General features: G+C 36.8%; 1 long non-coding RNA gene across 1 annotated transcript in view; it reads right to left on the bottom strand.

Annotated features, from left to right (window-relative positions):
• Nucleotides 1-19,468, bottom strand: part of LOC118971979 (uncharacterized) — a 110,537-nt gene that overhangs the window by 20,753 nt on the left and 70,316 nt on the right. The gene's annotated exons all lie outside the window — the stretch shown is intronic.

Raw genomic sequence — 19,468 nt, forward strand, 5'->3', positions numbered from 1 at the left:
AATGACAGTCTCTTCAACAGATGGTGCTGGCAAAACTGGACAGCTACATGTAGGAGAATGAAACTGGACCATTGTCTAACCCCATATACAAAGGTAAACTCAAAATGGATCAAAGACCTGAATGTAAGTCATGAAACCATTAAACCCTTGGAAAAAAACATAGGCAGAAACCTCTTAGACATAAACATGAGTGACCTCTTCTTGAACATATCTCCCCGGGCAAGGAAAACAACAGCAAAAATGAGCAAGTGGGACTACATTAAGCTGAAAAGCTTCTGTACAGCGAAAGATACCATCAATAGAACAAAAAGGAACCCTACAGTATGGGAGAATATATTTGAAAATGACAGATCCGATAAAGGCTTGACATCCAGAATATATAAAGAGCTCACATGCCTCAACAAACAAAAAACAAATAACCCAATTAAAAAATGGGCAGAGGAACTGAACAGTTCTCTAAAAAAGAAATACAGATGGCCAAGAGACACATGAAAAGATGCTCCACATCGCTAATTATCAGAGAAATGGAAATTAAAACTACAATGAGGTATCACCTCACACCAGTAAGGATGGCTGCCTTCCAAAAGACAAACAACAACAAATGTTGGTGATGCTGTGGAGAAAGGGGAACCTTCCTACACTGTTAGTGGGAATGTAAATTAGTCCAACCATTGTGGAAAGCAGTCTGGAGGTTTATCAAAATGCTCAAAACAGACCTACCATTTGACCCAGGAATTCCACTCCTAGGAATTTACCCTAAGAACGCAGCAATCAAGTTTGAGAAAGACAGATGCACCCCTATGTTTATCACAGCACTATTTACAATAGCCAAAAATTGGAAGCAACCTGAATGTCCATCAGTAGATGAATGGATAAAGAAGATGTGCTACATATACACAATGGAATACTACTCAGCCATAAGAAGAGGGAAAATCCTACCATTTGCAGCAACATGGATGGAGCTGGAGAGTATTATGCTCAGTGAAATAAGCCAAGTGGAGAAAGAGAAATACCAAATGATTTCACTCATCTGAAGAGTATAAGAACAAAGGAAAAACTGAAGGAACAAAGCAGCAGCGGAATTACAGAATCCAAAAATGGACTAACAGGTACCAAAAGGAAAGGAACTGCGGAGGATGGGTGGGCAGGGAGGGATAAGGGGGGCAAGAAGAAAGGGGATATTAAGTTTAGCATGCATAGGGGAGGAGGGAGAAAGGGGATGGAGGGCTCTACAACACAGAGAGGACAAGTAGTGATTCTACAACATTTTGCTATGCTGATGGACAGTGACTGTAATGTGGTTTTTAGGGGGGACTTGGTATAGGGGAGAGATAGTAAACATAGTATTCTTCATGTAAGTGTAGATTAAAGAATAAAAAAAAAGAAATAAAGAAAAGGGAGAATCCTCCTTGATAGGATAAAACTATTGGTAAATCAAAGATTAATGCATGCTTTAAATATCCTTAATTTTGATCACTTAAAGGGGGTCAGATGATCGGCTATGGAGGTACTCTTTTCTGATAATATTCCTTTCTCTTAATAAAAATTAAAAAAATAAAAAATAAAATAAAAAAAAGCAGTTCCTGTGTGCTGACCTCCAATGAGTTCTACACAGTGGTATAGAGAGCATGTCAAAGTGTGGGCAAAGGGTCTGTTTGTTTTGATGCAGAAGAGCAAGGCCTAGCTTGGCTACCCAGAAAATGAACTAAGATACGATATGAGGAGGAGCTTCCGGCATCAGCACTCTCCGGGGGACTCGTGCCGGGGGATGATCATCAAAAAGCCTCCACAGGGATCCGGGCGATGCTGCAGTTGTGGCTGCGTCCATCCCACCGTTTCCTGGACTTGCCATTGGAATGAGGAGGGAGATGTCTAGGCTGGCATGTGCATACAGGGAGACAACGAATTTGAGTGGATCTGTACTGTTGGAACTCAACCAGGAGTTGGAAGGGGTGCAAGTTGTAGCGCTCCAAAATCTTACGACTATAGACTATCTGCGGTTAAAAGAACATATGGGATGTGAACAGACCCCAAAAATGGGCTGCTTTAATTTGTCTGATTTCTCTCAGACTGTTCAAGTACAGTTGGACAATATCCATCATATCATAGACAAATTTTCACAAATGCCTAGGGTGCCTAACTGGTTTTCTTGGCTTCACTGGAGATGGCTGGTAATTATAGATTTGCTTAGTTTATGTCACCATATTCCTATTATGTTAATATGTGTGCGCAAGTTAGTTAGTAGTTTAAAACCTATACATGCTTAAGTTACTCTACAAGAAGATATGTCAAAGATATAATCAATCCTCCCATGTTTTTTTCCATATGCTTTCTCTATAGCTTTTCTTCTTCCTTCCTAATTACAACCCTTAAATAGAACTCGTGCCTCATATCGAATTTACCGAGCATCATAATTCCTCCAGGTGGTAAAGATACCTTGAGACAAGTGCTGAGCATAGAAGCCACAGGGCATAAATCTGCAAAGTAAAAAGCTAACCTTTTCAAACAATATGGCTTCTCTCTCACTTACCAACTTTACATTTCCCTGTATGGCCCCAGAAGATGACTGCTTAGCCAGAGACGGGTAAGATTCCTCAAGGGAGGAACAACCTAAGACAGGCATAGTAGCAGGGGGGCCATCAGGTGAGAAATTGGGGAACAACAGTGGTGAAGCTTAGAACCTCACCCCCCGCTGTTTTGAAAGAAAGCTTCTGCATCCGTGGATGTTTTATTGCCCTTGTCTAGCTCGGATTAGCACATATTCTACAGGCACACACCTGATCATCTGAATTTGCTCTCTTACAACACTAAACTACGTATTCTACCTTTATCTTGCATCTACCTACCACTTCAGCATTTTATTAAAAATAAAAATAATAATAATAATAAAGGGAGAAATGTGGGATCCACATATAAATGAAGTATAAAAATCAAACGAATATTCATATTTGACCTGATTGTTTATAGTTCATAATGAGTGATCAAAACCGAAAGTTTCTGTGATGACTGCCCTTGTACTGTTCACCATGTAAGAACTTATTCACTATGTAAGAATTCGTTCACCATGTAAGAACTTGTTTGTTATGCCTCAGAAGATTGGAGACTGACGAAAATTAGGCTTGAGATGGATTAATGATTGTGCATTGAGCATTGACCCCCCTATACAGAATTTTATTGTTGTTAACAACCATTTGATTAATAAATATGAGAGATGCCCTCTCAAAAAAAAAAAAGTAAAAGAAAAGAAACACTACTATGAGATTATAAGGACCAATGGAAAGGAGAACAAACAAATATTCAATAATAAGACTCTTAAAAGATACATTATGGTGAGTGTTGCAGACTTGAAAAGATAATAAAGAATGTTATGAACAACTTGAGCAATAAATTTGAAAATACAGATGGAATGAAACAATTCCTAGAAAAATATAAGCTGAAAAAAATAAATTCAAGAGTACTGTAGGAAGCCTGACAGGTCTTATAATCACTGAATAAAGTGAGTCAATAATTTATAATTTTCCCACAAAGATGACCTCAAGCTCAAATGGCTTTCTCAGTAAGTTTTACCAAACATCTAAGGAATAAATTCCATTCCTATACAAACCTTTTGAGAGAATAGGAAAAAGGAAGCTTTAAGAAGATCACACAGGAAAATATATTAATGATTGTAAGGTAGGAAAGTGCCTCAATTAAGAAAAAGTGAAGTATTTTCAAAGAAAAAGCTGATTAATATAACCACATTAAAAATAAGAATTTTGTTAATCAGTAGACAGCATAAAGAAAGTGAAAATAATACAAGCCATTGATTGTTTTTGTTTTGTTTGTTTTGCAGTACTTAAAACTGAGAAAGGACTAGTGTCACAAATACATAAACAACTCTTTTAAATCAAAAGAAGATAAATGCCTCCCCACATAGATGAAACAAACAGATACAGCTAAAGAAAGAAATTCAGATAGCCAATAAATACACGAAAATTGTCCAACCTTATTTGTAGGAAAATGTACAATAAGGCAACAATGAGATGCCATTATTTCTTCAATAGGAATATATCAAACTATCTGGCAAAATCAATTGCTATAAAGGATGGGTTGCAATGGGAACTCTCATACAATGCTACAATGTATGTCCATTGGTTTAACTATTTTGGATAAAATTTGAGGTCATCTAATAGAGTTGAAAGCATGCATATCCTATGACTCAGCAGTTTCACTCAAGGTATATTCCCAGAGTAACTCATGTACATGTGATCTAAGATAAACAGATATAGAAATCGATCATAACAACCAAAGAATTAGAATACAAACTAAATGTCCAATAATAGTTGAATGGAAAAATACATTGTGGTATAGTCATACAATGAAATACTATGCAGAAATAATTCTTTCTACAGGTATTCCTCAAAACATGGATGAATCTCACAAACATAAGATTCAGCAAATAAAGCATGCAACAAAAGATGCATGCAAAAATTCCATTTATATAAATATCAGAAATAGGTAAAACTAAATTATATTGTCTGGATGTGCATCCAGAGAGGATAAAGCTATAAAGAAAAACAAGACAACATTTGTAACAAAAGTTGAAAAGACATTGTGATCAGGTGGAGCACATAGGGAACTTCTAAGGTACTAATTCTGTTTTACATTGTGACCTGGAAGGAGTTTCATGGGAGCTGACTTCATAAATACTTGTTATATTGAATATTTATATTTTCTATATTTTCTGTATGTATACACCTCACAATTTTTTAATGTTAAAAATGGAGAGCTATTGAAAATTATCTGCATGTTAACAAGATAATTGTTTCTTAGGATCCAACAAACCTATTGATTGATAATTCTGTATACTTATCTTTGTAATACTGTATAATTGGGAATTGTATGAATATATTGAGCACTTACTGATTTTTAAATTGAAACAAATTTCTCATCTGTCTTCCACTAAATTTAATTACTTCTGCAGGTGATTTACTAAACATCATGGTGTCTAAAAAAACTGGAATTCCCTGAAATTCTAGAAGTTAAATTTTCTTTAATTAATAGTAACATTTCCATCTTTCAGCATACTATCTGTAAGCCCTTCTTTCTTGACAATCCAAGAATGCCCACTAGTTTCTCTTGGGGAAATTTTTTTTAATCCATCTCCTACAATATTTACACTTGATAAGAACTAAGTTTCATGAGCTAAGTAGTCACCACAGCTGATATACATGTTATTTCCAGCGCCTCCTAATGATGACAGCAGAGTTAGAAGCTTGCTCTTGTGTGACTATATTATTTCACTGGGTCCTACGATGTTCTCACTTGCAACACTGACAGACTTCCAATGGTGTTTCCACTAATTCTCCGATTAACCTGACCTTGCAATTGCCAACAGCCAAAGTACTCAGGTTTGTAAAAATAAATTTGCAAGCTCTGCTCACAGTTATTTTCATTTGCTTTGGGGATCTTACCTAGCTAAATAGTAGTAACAACCAGAATTTCTCTTAAATCACTTGCACATCATTTTGACCACAACGAAGGTAAGTAATTTCTCTGTATTATAACCATAGGTTAATTACCACCTGATGAATTGACACATTTTCTTTTTAGGAGATTCAGTAGCTATCTGAAGAGTTCAGTATCTAGATTAATCATTTGTTTTGTGACCCTGATGACCACTTACATCCCAAGAACACATAAACATCATTTGTACGTATCATACTGACTCCCACTCTATCTGAGGTTTTACCTGATCAACCAGCCAATTTGAGTACTTCAATAATTATAGCTAAAACAAACAAATTAATGACTGTTTTGAATAATGTGAATGATCAACATATTCAGAGTGCTTTGTTTCTATAAAACAATTTAGTTCAGCTTCTGGGGAAAGAAAAAGTGATTTAATCCTGAAGATTCTTTTTGATTTTTAATACATAGCTGCTTAGATGATGTGCTTGTGTTTTAAGCATTACTTATTGTAAGTACTTACTAACCCAAGCCACAAAATTGTGAAGACCTTATTCTTTTCCTTTCCCAGTTTCTTCTTCTTCTCTTAGTGGTGCCAGCAACAAAAGGACAAGTCACTTTACCCTTTCTAGTTACTAATACTTTACCTTGGAGACTCTGGAATGACAAATTCTATAATTGCTGCTATTTTTCACTGTTCCGTTCCTTTTTGTGTTATGAAATGGCTAGCATGTGCTTCCAAATTAAATTTTTAAATAAAATTCTGTTACGTTGACAGAGGTTGAAAAAACACCCCAGCCCAAATGATTTGGACTTCGGTTTTTTAAAGCAGGATTTGGTTTTGCAGCTCTGGAAATGTGTCACTTCAAACTTTCCAGGTTCTCTTTTCTACAGTCTTTGTATGAAAAATGAATCCTTTTGTCCTTTGAAAAATATTTAGGTTATTATTACTGGTATAAGTTTTTAAAAAGCCAATTAAAACTTTCATCTAACATGTACTGAGTATATGCAGATGCCTTCAGATCAACAATAGAATAATATAGAAAAAAAGATAAACTGGGAATGACCAGGGTTTCACTGGTTCCTACGATTCAGTAAGAGTTCTTAACAATTCAACAAAAAAACTTAAAATTTGGATTTCTGCACTGCCTTTTGACATACAGTGAATCTAGGCACTCTCTCTGTTTTTTCCTCGTTTTTGGAAAGGGAAAGAATGTTTCCTCTAATTCAGCAGACCTGGATCCCTAACTTCCCAGAGTGCACACTGAAGACAGAGAATGACAATATCCTGCTGGAAACGACTGCTGTCCCCAGTGTTGACTAAAATCCCAGAAAATTTGCATGGCTCTTCAACAAATGACAGCTCCACATAAGAGAATTATGAAAATAGCAATATCCAAATTTTATATACAGATAATTTTCATGATATAAACAGAAAGGTTTCTTCATGACAGTCTCTCTCCTTGGACACGTTGTAGTTTATCTGTGTTCCAATTAAAATGTGACATGTCTTGAACATACTATATTGCACAGTTTGACCAGTGCAGAGCAGAATAGGTCTCTCATCGTGCTTGCTGGGCATATGGTACTTCTACCCATAAACCTTTCACACACATGTTGCTCTTAAGTCATGTGTAATTCATCTTAAGTTTGTGCAGTGAGATTGAGATCCTAAATTATTCCTATTAATTATACACTTGACAGTATAGAATTCAAGCCAATCAACTTTGAACATCAATCCCATTATCTGATATATTAGATCCCCTGCTATTCCACATCATCTACAACTTTATCAAGGTCATAATTGAAAACACTGAATAGAATAGGACCAAGGATAACATAATTTTAATCAGTGATCTTTGCACATGGTTCCCCTACAATGTACACATCTACCTAACTATACTATTTTCCAGCTCAATTCTCCATCTAGTAGCTTGACCGTCTACCAAATGCGTTACTGAAATTAGGTAGCACTCTGGCCATCCCATGTCCTGACCCACAGTCCCCACCAAAAAAAGGAAATCTCATCTTCAGACAGTTTCTTTATACACTTTATAAATTGTCAAGCAAAGGCTTAATAGTGCCAAACAGACATTCTCTATGTTCTATTCTGCAACTTTTTCCACACTAGGAGACTGAGATGCACTTACAGCATTCCGCATTTCAGAGCAAACTGTCTGGAGAAAAAGAAGTACTGTATTTATCAAATGAAAGAAAGGAACCTATGTTTGAATGTAACTAACATGAAATTGAATAAGGAAGGTGAAAAAGTAGAAACAGTTTTCATTATAAAACTCTGCTAAAACATATTTCCCTCTATGAAGTTCATTTCTCCTTCTCTTACCTGGACAACAAAACCTGCTTTGAGTCAAGGATCTGATATACGCAGCTATTTTAGTGTGACTTTAAGTCAGCGTGTTCTCTTTCAAAGGGAGTATTTGTGTTTTAATCCCCACTTCTCTTATCTTCAAGTGTGGAATTTAAATCTAGGTTCTTTATTAAGGGAATTTCGAGCACTGGAGTGCAGACGGGAGAAAGCTGGGAGGGGGAGAAGGGCTCCGAGTTACCCCGAGGTCACACCACTTGAATGCCACCTCTTCCTTGGACTTGGGACTGAAAACCACCTGGTCCAAAAATAAACCCACCCACAATTCAAGAAAGATAGTAGGTCTGCCCTAAGCATCAACCAAGTTCCAACCCTTTTGTATCTGAAATATGAGTTTGAAAATCTAAGCCTGTGTTTATCTTCAGAAACATGAATCTTAAACTTCTGTTGATAATTCAGCACTCACTGCTAATGGGTTACAAGATTGATCCTGGAGCTGAGAGCGAAAAGTCACTGCCAGGTTGGCTCAAAGCACATTTCAGAAACTGAGCTTCAGTCCTTCTTATACCTTCTCCCCCTCACATTGGTTACGCTGCATGGTGCCAGTTTGGAAGCTTAACAAAAACGTTCAGGCACAATTTTAATATAATCCGCATCTGCTAATCATCATCATATTCTCACTTAGTCTTTCAAATACCTGCCCATGCATTATACCTCTTAGAACATCTATACATTCAATAGCTTATGAAGACCTTTCCTAAGTCAGTCCTAATAGATATTTTCAGATGAAAATATTTCATTTTAATGTCCTCTCACCAAAAATGTAACACATAATACATATTATTAACTGCTAGCTCAGTGCCATTTGTGTTTTAGGTCAGATATGAAGGGGGGGAAAAAATCCCTGTCCAGGAGAACTACTTAATGCCCTAAGCAATGTGATATTCTGAGAGAGAAACATGAAAAAGAGAAGGCTGATTAGCATTGGGCATAGATCCAACACTCGCTTCTCATATTTTGGTGATTTCACTTGCAATTCTGGGAATTTAGTTTATTGTAAATCTTTTTCCTTTCGTTGCAACAGATATTTTTGAAATTGGAGAAGCCTTTGAGAAATGACACAGAAAATTAATGATATCTCAATATATCCTTGTCAAGGAAGGAAAGAGATTTGAATAATTATCACCTATTTCAACTGTGAATTTATTGTAAAAATTCTAATGCAATTTCTTTCAGGTTAAAAAAAGATAACCAACTTGACTTAATCTATTGGAATGTTGTTTTAATCTATTGGAACTAAAAGATATATAGGCAGAGTGACAAACTTCTAAATGTGCCCCTATTCTTTGTATTTAAAGATAAAGAAACAGATCATTGTTATATCTGATAGCTATGTAACATGATACGAATAAAAAATGTATTTTTGTTAGTTGGGTTTTGCTATGACAGCACCAAAGTAAAATAATTACTTCTTAATTCCAATACTATGAATTAAGTCAAACATCTCAGGTCAAATTTGAACAGAAGAACAGCATTTGAAGAAAGGTTTTTGTAATTAGGCTCAGTTCAGACTTGATAACCTAGTTTTTTAGTAAAATATACCATATCCAGCCCAATGATTGTCTTAAAATACTGCCAGACATACCTTCTATTTAAGAAAAATATCTGAGCAGAAATTGGAATGGGGATGGACAGAAACAATTTTGAGCTAGGGTGAAAAAGAAGTATTTTGGTAACTATGTTGTATTTTTGACTGAATAATTTTTTAAAGTAAAACAATCCTGGGTGATAAAAATAAGTATTTCCATTTTATACATAAGAAAATTAAAGTTCAGAGGTGTTAGTCTGCCCAGTATTGCTCAACCAGTATTCAAATCAATTATGTTAACTGCAAAATCCATGCACTTTCTGCTGCACACATAAATATTAAGCAACAAGAGAGGATTAAGATGAATTGCAAACTATCAATTTCTGGGAGTATTATATAGCACTAAAATTATATTTATGAAATTTAACACCACAGTTTGTGATAACTGTTCCATGAACATTTCCACATTGTAGCTATCCTATGGTTACTATTATGTAAAAACTTTTTGATAAAGTGGCAATAGTACTACAAAGTATTCTAAATATAGTTCTTACTGATGTTCTAAAGATATCTGTGAAAATATATATAGAAAGGAAAGATGCCAGTTTTCCTTGAATATGATGAAAATGAATGTGTTAGGATACATCATTTTAAGTTGGGAATGCATTTTTAAACACTGGCTTCAAATGCGTTACTTAATCCATTCAAACATACAAAGTAGGGTCATTATTATCCATATTTCACAGCTGAAGAAAATGAATAAAGATAGATTAAGTAACTTGCCCACAATTACCCAGCTAATTACTGATGCAGGCAGGTGTTGAACCCACAGTTCATTTTTTAGCAACACACCTATGCTGCTAATAATTAGGAAAGATAAAATATATCCACAGTGCTTGCTCTATGGAAGTGAAAGCTAAATATTGATAGATTATATAATAATGACAAAATGACAGCTAATATTCAATACCTAGGAGGTAACACTGAAGGACTCATAAAGGTATGTAAAAAATGGAACATCAGGGATAATTACAAAAGAGTCACTAATATTGACATGATACTGCAAGGGTAAACCACATCAAAGGATGAATTGGGAACAATTTCAACACATTTTAGTTAACAAAAATAAGTAAATTAGAAATATATTAAGTTGACCAAGAACTGAACAGTAATGGCTGTCAAGGAGAAAATATGGGTACAAATTGAGAATTCCATACATAGGAACAAATGAGATGGTCTAAACAGACCAAACAGAGGAGATGACAACATGCCAATAAGATAAAAGAGTGGAAGAGAAAATCATGTACTTTATGTTTATATGTATTTTACAGCTAATTCTGCAATGATTCACCACTGAATTATACTCAGTTTTGTCTCAACAATAATTTTCTTCCTTCTTCCCTCCCTCCCTCCATCTCTTCCATTTCCCTTGCTCTTCCTCCTTCCTTCCTTTCTTGTGAGATAAGTATTTTTAAAAATTTAAATACATGGCATCATATTACTAACCATAGGCACTATGCTGTACAGCAGATCTCCAAGACTTATTCATCTTGTATAACTGTGACTTTATGTCCCCTGAACAGTTCCCCATTCTCTCCACCCCCATCTCCTGGCAATCACCGTTCTCTTTTCTGTGTCTACGAGTTTGACGGCCTTAAATACCTCATGTAAGTGGAATCACATAAGATTTGTCTGTCTGTGACCTGCTTATCACTAAGCATATTGTCTTCCAGGTCCATCCATGCATCTTGATTTTAATTATTTTGAATATATATCCAAGAGTAAGATTTCTGGGTCATATGGTAGTTTTATTTTTAGAGGTACTGTTCTCCAAGAGGTCACAGCACTCTACATTTCTAACAACAGTGTACACACTTCCAAACCCATTCTATAAGAACAGCATTATTCTGATACCAAAGCCAAAGACAATGTAAGAAAAGAAAACTATAAGACAATACCCATAATGAACATAGATACAAATATCCTCAACAAATACTAGCAAATAGAAGTCAATGACACATTAAAAGTATCATACACAATGATCAAGTGGGATCTATCCTAAGGAACGTAGGGATCATTCAACATGCACAAACCAATAAACGTGATAGGCCACATTAACAGGATGAAAGATTAAATTACATTATCATCTCAATAGATGCAGAAAAAGCATTTGGCAAAATGTAACATCCTTTCATGATAAAAACACTCAACAATAATGAGTGATCAAAACCGAAAGTTTCTGTGATGACTGCCCTTGTACTGTTCACCATGTAAGAACTTATTCACTATGTAAGAATTCGTTCCCCATGTAAGAACTTGTTCGTTATGCTTCAGAAGATTGGAGACTGACGAGAATTCGGCGGGGGGTGGATTAATGATTGCGCATTGAGCATTGGCTCCCCTATACAGAATTTTATTGTTGTTAACAACCATTTGATCAATAAATATGAGAGATGCCCTCTCAAAAAAAAAAAACACTCAACAAACTAGGTGTAGAATGAATGTACCTCAATATAACAAAGCCCTATAGGACAAGCCCACAACTAACATCATTCACAACAGTGAAAGGTTGAAAATGTTTCCTCTAAGATCAGGAATGAGAAAAAGATGCCCACTCTAGCCACTTCTGTTCAATGCAATACTGGAATTATCAGAGCAATTACACAAGAAAAAAAATAAAATACATCCAAATCAGAAAGGAAGAAGTAAAACTATGAGTTTGCAGGTGACATGACCTTATACTTAACAAACCCTGAAGACTCTACAAGAAACCTGTGAGTAGTAAATTTAGTAAGGTTGCAGGATATAAAGATCAACACACAAAAATTAGTTGCATTTACTTCACCAGGTCTGTAATTTGAACATAGTGGCAGATGAAACGTGTGAAGGGAGAACATGATATATAATATTAGCATTTATGGCAGTAGTGTAAACAAACCGACTAGTTACCGCAGAAGAATAGTTATTTGTTTATCTTTCTCTTAAGTATTTACTGATTTATTTAATTTATGGCAAATTGTTTTAATACACCCAACTTTAACTGCACATCTCAAAGCTCAAGAACCATGCAATGAAAGAAGCAGTTTCAAAAGCAGACAGAACTTTTTTTTTAATGTCCCGCCCTGATCCTTGCTAAGAGATTTACTCATCTCTTTGAGGCTCAGTTTCCCCGTCTGTGGACTAGTATTATCTGTTTGAAGGATTATGGTGAGGATTAATGAAATAAGTGATGTAAATTAATTTGCCAATGACTGCCACACCACAGTGGAGTGCATGAATCAGCCTTATCAGTGGAGCAGCAAACTACACAGATTTAAAGACTGAGAGAAATAAACCAGGCAAGCATCCATTTTCCTGGCTTTATGCAGACAGCCTTCAAAGTGGAGTATGCCAAAAAAAAAAAAAAAAACAAGGGAGAGGAGAGGTGGTTGACAAAAAAAAAAAAAAATCAACATAGGAGAATGTAGATAAATGTGGGAGAAAAAGGCTAAGCTAAGAGGAAAACTATTTTGATTCTAAGTCAAGTATGTGTCCGATAAAACTGTGACCCTTCCCAGGCAGGGCAGACGATGGCCACCCGAGTTTAAATGTGATCCCAAGAACATACTGACCTAGATACTGATTTTAGTGAACCTGTATGTAACGTCAATGGTAATTTTGAAACATGGTAAGACTTTACCTACAACAGGAAAATAGCTGCAAATCGTTTGTTGGTTTTCAATGAGAAATTTGTCCACATTCTCTGTTTCCCACCAAAAGCAGACACCAAAGAAAGGGACAAATAGCTCCCAAAGACTTCACACACATCGCAGATGGACTGCTCTGTGGGGTCATGAGGGCATCATGAACTCTGAGGATGTTGTTGTTCTTCAGGGACTAAAGCGAGTGCTTAGGATCCAATGACAAACTCTACATAGAAAATGCTTAGTACCCATGTTCCCTTGTAAATATTCACAGATCAATTAATGTAAGCTGTATTTTCCCATTTTCCTGCTTTTTTTCCTGCTCTTCTCTGATAGCACTGCTTTTTTCCACTTTATAGCTCTCAAGTTTCAGCTCCAATGGCATCAACTTTATGATTTTCTTCCAGAACCATAATCCAAGTGATTATTTCCACCTCTGAAGCTTCTCATACCAACATTTACAGTTTCCTTATGACATATTTTGCTTTATATCATACAATTAGGTTTTGCCTTTCTTTTCCTCATCAAATTGTAAACTCCTCTAGCACAGAGAGTTTGATTTATTATTCTTCGATCATCACCATTGTATGTTTTCCCATATTGTAGCTCCTCCTTAATTATTCATTGGGTAGATGCAATAATACAACAATTTACCAACAGTGTCCTAGACTTCTAGATGCTAAAGAATGTGACAAAAATCCATGAGCTGGCCTCGCTCCTACTGTACCTCTGGAAGAGCCCCAGGAGCCAGCAGCTACTCCAAGACCAGCAGATTCCAAGTCTTCAATGTAAAGTGAGTTTTACAAGCTTCTTCCAGGCTTAATAAGCCAATTCTCTTTCCTCTGAGACAGTTATCATCTTTCCACCTAATCAGTTTTAACAAGCCTGTCATATTCAGGGCCATAAAAGTTGACACATTTAATGTTTTATATGTCTCTTCATCAATTCATTTATTTAATATACTGAGCACTTGCCATAAGGCACATATTGAGGATAAATTATTAATAAACAAAAACTCACCCTCCCTGAGCTCCTGATGTAGCTGGAGAAACAAAGCCTCATGAGGTCAGAGGCCACGCCCACCTTGCTCCCCGCTATGTCCTCACGGCTTGACACAGGTCCTTGAGTATCTGCAGCATTCAGTCAGGAAGTGTTGAAGTAAGAATTTAATTAAAGTGATGTGTATATAGAGGTATGGGCAAAGCTGGTGGTAAAGCACTCGGAAGGCACAGGGGTGGCTTCAGAAAAGAGAGCATTGTTACTAAATCTTGAATGATAAATAGAAATGTATTAAATTGAGAAAGGGGTAGGAGCTGCTGAGCCTAGGTGAACAGCATGGGAGATGTGCAGGGCGGCAGCAGCCTGTCTGGGATGACCCGTCAGTCTTACCACTCTTTGGTTTGGAGACCATTCTGAGAATTTGACGACCATGCTGACCGAACTGGTCCAGAAAATAAATACACTTACATACAACTAAGAGGGCATTCTTCTGCATTGTTTTGGCAAATGGTGTCACAGACCTCCATATTCCAAGTGAAGGTTCTCTACCACCTATGTAGGATTTGCAAAACCTGGTTTGGAAATCCTTTGCTCTTCGTGGAACTTGAGATTTGAAGAAGGAGAAAGGTGGTACCCAAGGTAAGGGAACTGTGTGGGGCTGAGGTATTTCCCTCACTGCTTCATGCGAGGAAGATAAGAGCAGACGGAGGTGCACGGAGCCAGTGAGGACTACAAGGGATCCACTCAGAGTACTGCAGACATGGTGAGCAGGGCTTGATCTCACAGCTGAGATATAAAAGCACACTGAGGGGCTGAGGCAAGGAGAGATGGGGTGCATGGGAGTGAGTGGTGTTTCTCCAGAGAAATGGCTCCACAGCAGGCAATGGGCCTGGGGTCCTTTGGAAAGGGATTCCACTCAGAAGTACTGCCTAGAGGGAAGGAAGGAAGCCATAGACCCAGCGGAAAGGTGGAAGAAGCTGAGGCAGCCAGCTGGAGGAGGGAAAGTGGCATAGGATATTCACAGTGGTGGAACTTTCCGAGAAACCCACAAAAATGAAACCAGAAGGAAAAGACCAGAGATCACCAACACCAAACATCAATGATGTTCGCTAGAATCCCATCCACAAAACCTGTCCCCAGGCTTCAGCCAGCTGTGAAGGGGCCAACGCCTTCGCTAGAGGTGAAGAGCTGACAAAAGTAAGGAGCAAAGAAGGCAAGGGGCCTTCCAGACGGAAAGTTGGGCAGTGGGCAGCTCTAAGTCACAGGAGATTTGCAGTTTTGATTGTTACACTGCACTGGAATGACAATACAAAGCAAATCTGGATTTTGTAAGGGAAGACTTGATTCAAAAGGATTCTTGCAAGGCGAGGAAAGGACTGTTGCAATAATAATTAAGGAGAACACCCTGACCATAGATGTACATGCATCTCAAGGTGAAGGCAAAGAGCTTTTCTGTTACAGGGAGGAGTGAAATAAACACGGCTAAAAGAGCATCAGGAAGTGGGATGAAAAGGTCGTGTGATTGGAGAGTAGATCAGAGAGTATTTTACTTTGAAGCCAGCTTACTCTAAGTAGAGGTTGTAAGTGGCTTGGGCTAAGGATGGGTTGAAATTCAGGGGCCAGAAAAGAGAGAAACTTAACCAGTTTGGTTAACAAAGGATTTTGTTCCTATTGATCAGTGGTAACAAGCGGTTCAGCTAATCATTTATGAAGCAAAGAAGGAGAATTTTCAGGGTCTGTCCCTGGCCTTGTCATAGGTAAACAAGAGGCCATTTATTTGTCTTATCTAAGTCATATGGTGAAGTCATAGGGTAATTGCAATAAGCTGTTTCTCAGAACACAGAAGACTGGAGAGATCTCTTAACCATTTCATTGTTTTCCAGCAGCCAAGGGCTCAGGTAAAGTTTAGCATTGTTAGGACTTTTCAGTTTCTACAGTAAGACCATAATGGTGATTGAAAAGACCCAGAAAAGCTATTAGAGTCACCAAAATTTTATTGAACAAGAAAAATGAGTCCTGGAAATGCTTGAAAGGATGGTGGCTCATTAAACCCCTTGGAGTTCAGCTCATTTAATGTAACAGTTACACATGTGGACATGCGACTGTATGTTCAACTTTGGGGATTTCTCAGATCCCTGTGTAAGTGAAGATCCATGAGCTAGATCTTGGGGTGTATGCCAAGGGGAAACCAGAAGCAGAAAGAGGCAGCATGCTTATCCAAGCAGCATTAATGATTCTCTGAATTAGATAAATAAGACATGAAGTTTGTCTTCTGGGAGCTTTGACTCTAATAGAGAGAGAAAAGAAATACAAACAAATTATTATAAAAGTTGAAATGTACAAAATACCATGAGAGGTAGAAGAATTCAGAAGAGGGAAATCCTTAAAACCCAAAGAGCTATGAGAATTCAGAGTAACAGAGCATGATTGTTTGTTTGTTTTCTGAGAGCATCAGAGAAGGATTTATGAAAGGATAGCATAGAGCTGATTCTAGCCCTGTGCAGGACTAGGAAATGTGAAGAGGAAGGACTGGGCATTCCAGCTGGAGATGACAGTCAGCACAGGTAAGGGGGCAGGACCTGAGGGGACCTATGTGAGAGCTTGCAAGTAGCTACAGCAGAGAACACAAGAAAAAAGGATGGGGAGATAATGTCCTCAAGGAGGTGGCGAGCCATGAGTGCCAGACACTAATAGAGTTTAATTCGATTTTATTCTATGTGACAGAATAAGCCCCCCAAAATATCTGACAAGTAAATTGCATGATCAGATCTGTGCTTCAAGAAATATAACTGCATTACTGTATAAAAAGAATTGAAGAGAGAAGGCTTCTTGAATTAAGACGGGTCAAGCACAGTTACATGACAAAATTATTTTCAGTAATAACCATGAGATGAAATAATGATAATGGATAGGAATGAAAATATGCTATTAAGATATTTTTCTGTAACTTTGTGATATAATTCAGTCACTAAAAAATTAAAAACAAAATCAGTATTGTAGAGCAAATACATATATACCTACACACAATATATAGTTTTTAATGTCTTTAAATGTACTTTTAGAAAAAGGAAAATATCTTATATATACGTATTGGTCTGCCACAGCAATTAATATTAACATTCAAGTTTCTATTAGAGTCTTAATTCTTACAACTTTATAAAAATTGAGACTTTTACATATTCCCATTCAATAGCAAATACAGCCAAATTTGTCAGCTCTCTTCATTTGGAGTGATTGAAAAGCATGTTTTAACAATTTTAGTTTTGAAAGTTTTCTTTCACATGAAGCAACTAATATTTTATGGGTAGTTATAGCCTTAAACATGAGGGTAAGTTTGGCAGAGATTCATAAAAGTCTCATTTCACAATAATTTTAGAAAATATTAACACAGAAACTCCAAGTGCTTACACAGAGTGCCAGAATAGAACTAATTCAAATGCCGCTTTTTTACCTTTATAAACTCCAGGCTATCATTGTTTATTTCAGTTGTACTTTCTAAATGCAAGAATATATAATACCACAGGGCTGGGAGATCCAAATTGCACCTAAAGCATGCTTGAACACTTCCAACCTGTCATGAACGTACTCAAGGAAAAAGGCTAACAGCTTAGTCTGCATGTGTCAGGGGTGGACTGTATAACAGGAAGTTCTCTGGATTAATGTCTATGTAAAATACAATGTTTATGGAAAGGTCAGTAATACAAACATGCTCATTTGAAGTTACTGTTAAAATTCAATAGCAATTCAATTAAAATTCAAGAAGCAATTTTTTAGAACTTACACCAACAAAGGAGTTTTTAGAAGAAAAAACATTTTATCACTGACATTGTATAGAGCTATAAGTGCCTGATATAATAACCAGCAAATGATTTGTTAGTCATTTACATTGTTGCTTTCAATTCCCTATAATTTAAAATGTACTCCTTTATTACATATAACGAGGGCAACAGTTTCACTGCCCTGCTCTGAATTAGATAAATAAGGAAATGGAAACTGGCATTTCAGTAAATAGCAACACTATATTGGGTCAAACAGTATATTGGATTCTTACATAAAAAATAATTCTTTGAAGAAATTATTATCTTGCCATTTTAAGATGAAAAACATTAGAATCCACAGCCGAAGATGACAGAGCAAAGGGGTGATGCTGGAATTCAAGCCAAGGTTTTTTTCTGAATCTAAAGCATATACTACTTCTACTCTATCACAGAGTCTACTGATGGGGTGGAGGAAAGTGAGTTTTAAGGCTCTGATAAAATTTAGATGTACGGTTGACCCTTGAACAACACAAGTTTGAACTGTCTGGATTCACTTATTCACAGATTTTTTTCAGTAAGTAGACTGGAAATTTTTTGGAGATTTGCAATAATTTGAAAAAATATTTTCTTTTCTCTAGCATAATTTATTGTAAGAATACCATGTATATATATAAAACATTTGTTAATCAACTGTTTATGCTATTAGTAAGGCTTCCAGTCAACAGGCTATTAGTAGTTAAGTTTTGGATAAGTCAGAAGTTATACACAGATTTTCAACTTCAAAGGGGGTTGGCACCCTTAACCCTCACATTGTTCAAGGGTTAACTGGAATTGGGGCTTAAGCTCAGCAGCATCAGGAGGATGGAACAAAAAAATGGGGTGGAGGGTGGTACTGCAGGGTCAAAATGGACCAAATCTGACAACATATTGGATAAAGAAACAATGGAGATTATTTAAACTAGTTAAGTTTAAAAGTCTGGAAAGAGCAGAGCCATACAATATCTGAGAGAGCAATGTCTAGCAATTGCTGATACCTAGCTGAAATTACAATGAGGTGAAGAAAAATCTACCTACCAAGACTGCTGTTAAAGAGACACTTGTATATGGGGAGTGAATACTTGATAAGCTGCTTGGCATGGACAATGGGTGTTCTCTAGAAACAACAGTTAATCACAAATTGCCTTCTAAGAATGAGCAGGGTAGCTAATAATATAACTTTTGCTTGCTGAGTAGGAAATGCAAGTTTGGAGGCAGAGCTGAATTGTTCAGGAAGGCAGAGAAAGAGTTAAGGTAGCTGTGATTTTCAGTGGCATGCATTTGCCCTAAAAGCTCAGCCTCCCTTCTAAATAAAAGATGTATATTGTTTTCAAATACAATGGCTTGAAGTGTCACCAAATTACCAGCTTTCCAAGTACACCTACACTGGATACTACCACAAGGTTAGTACGCTTGAAAAATAATCTAGATAGATAGAACAAAGGATCAGATCTGCCAGTCTGTATAGCCCTGCCATGCAGACTAACAAGCAATTTTGGGTTATTCTTCCCATGCCATTTGGATCGATGGCATCTTTGCTGGCAACATCCTTCCCAGGATGGCTCTTTCTGACACTTCTATTTCTTTTCTTATGTGAATGGGACCCTGTTTCTTTCCCCATCATCTGTTT

Source organism: Manis javanica, chromosome 14, assembly GCF_040802235.1.
Source record: "Manis javanica isolate MJ-LG chromosome 14, MJ_LKY, whole genome shotgun sequence".
In the NCBI taxonomy this organism is placed as follows: domain Eukaryota; kingdom Metazoa; phylum Chordata; class Mammalia; order Pholidota; family Manidae; genus Manis; species Manis javanica.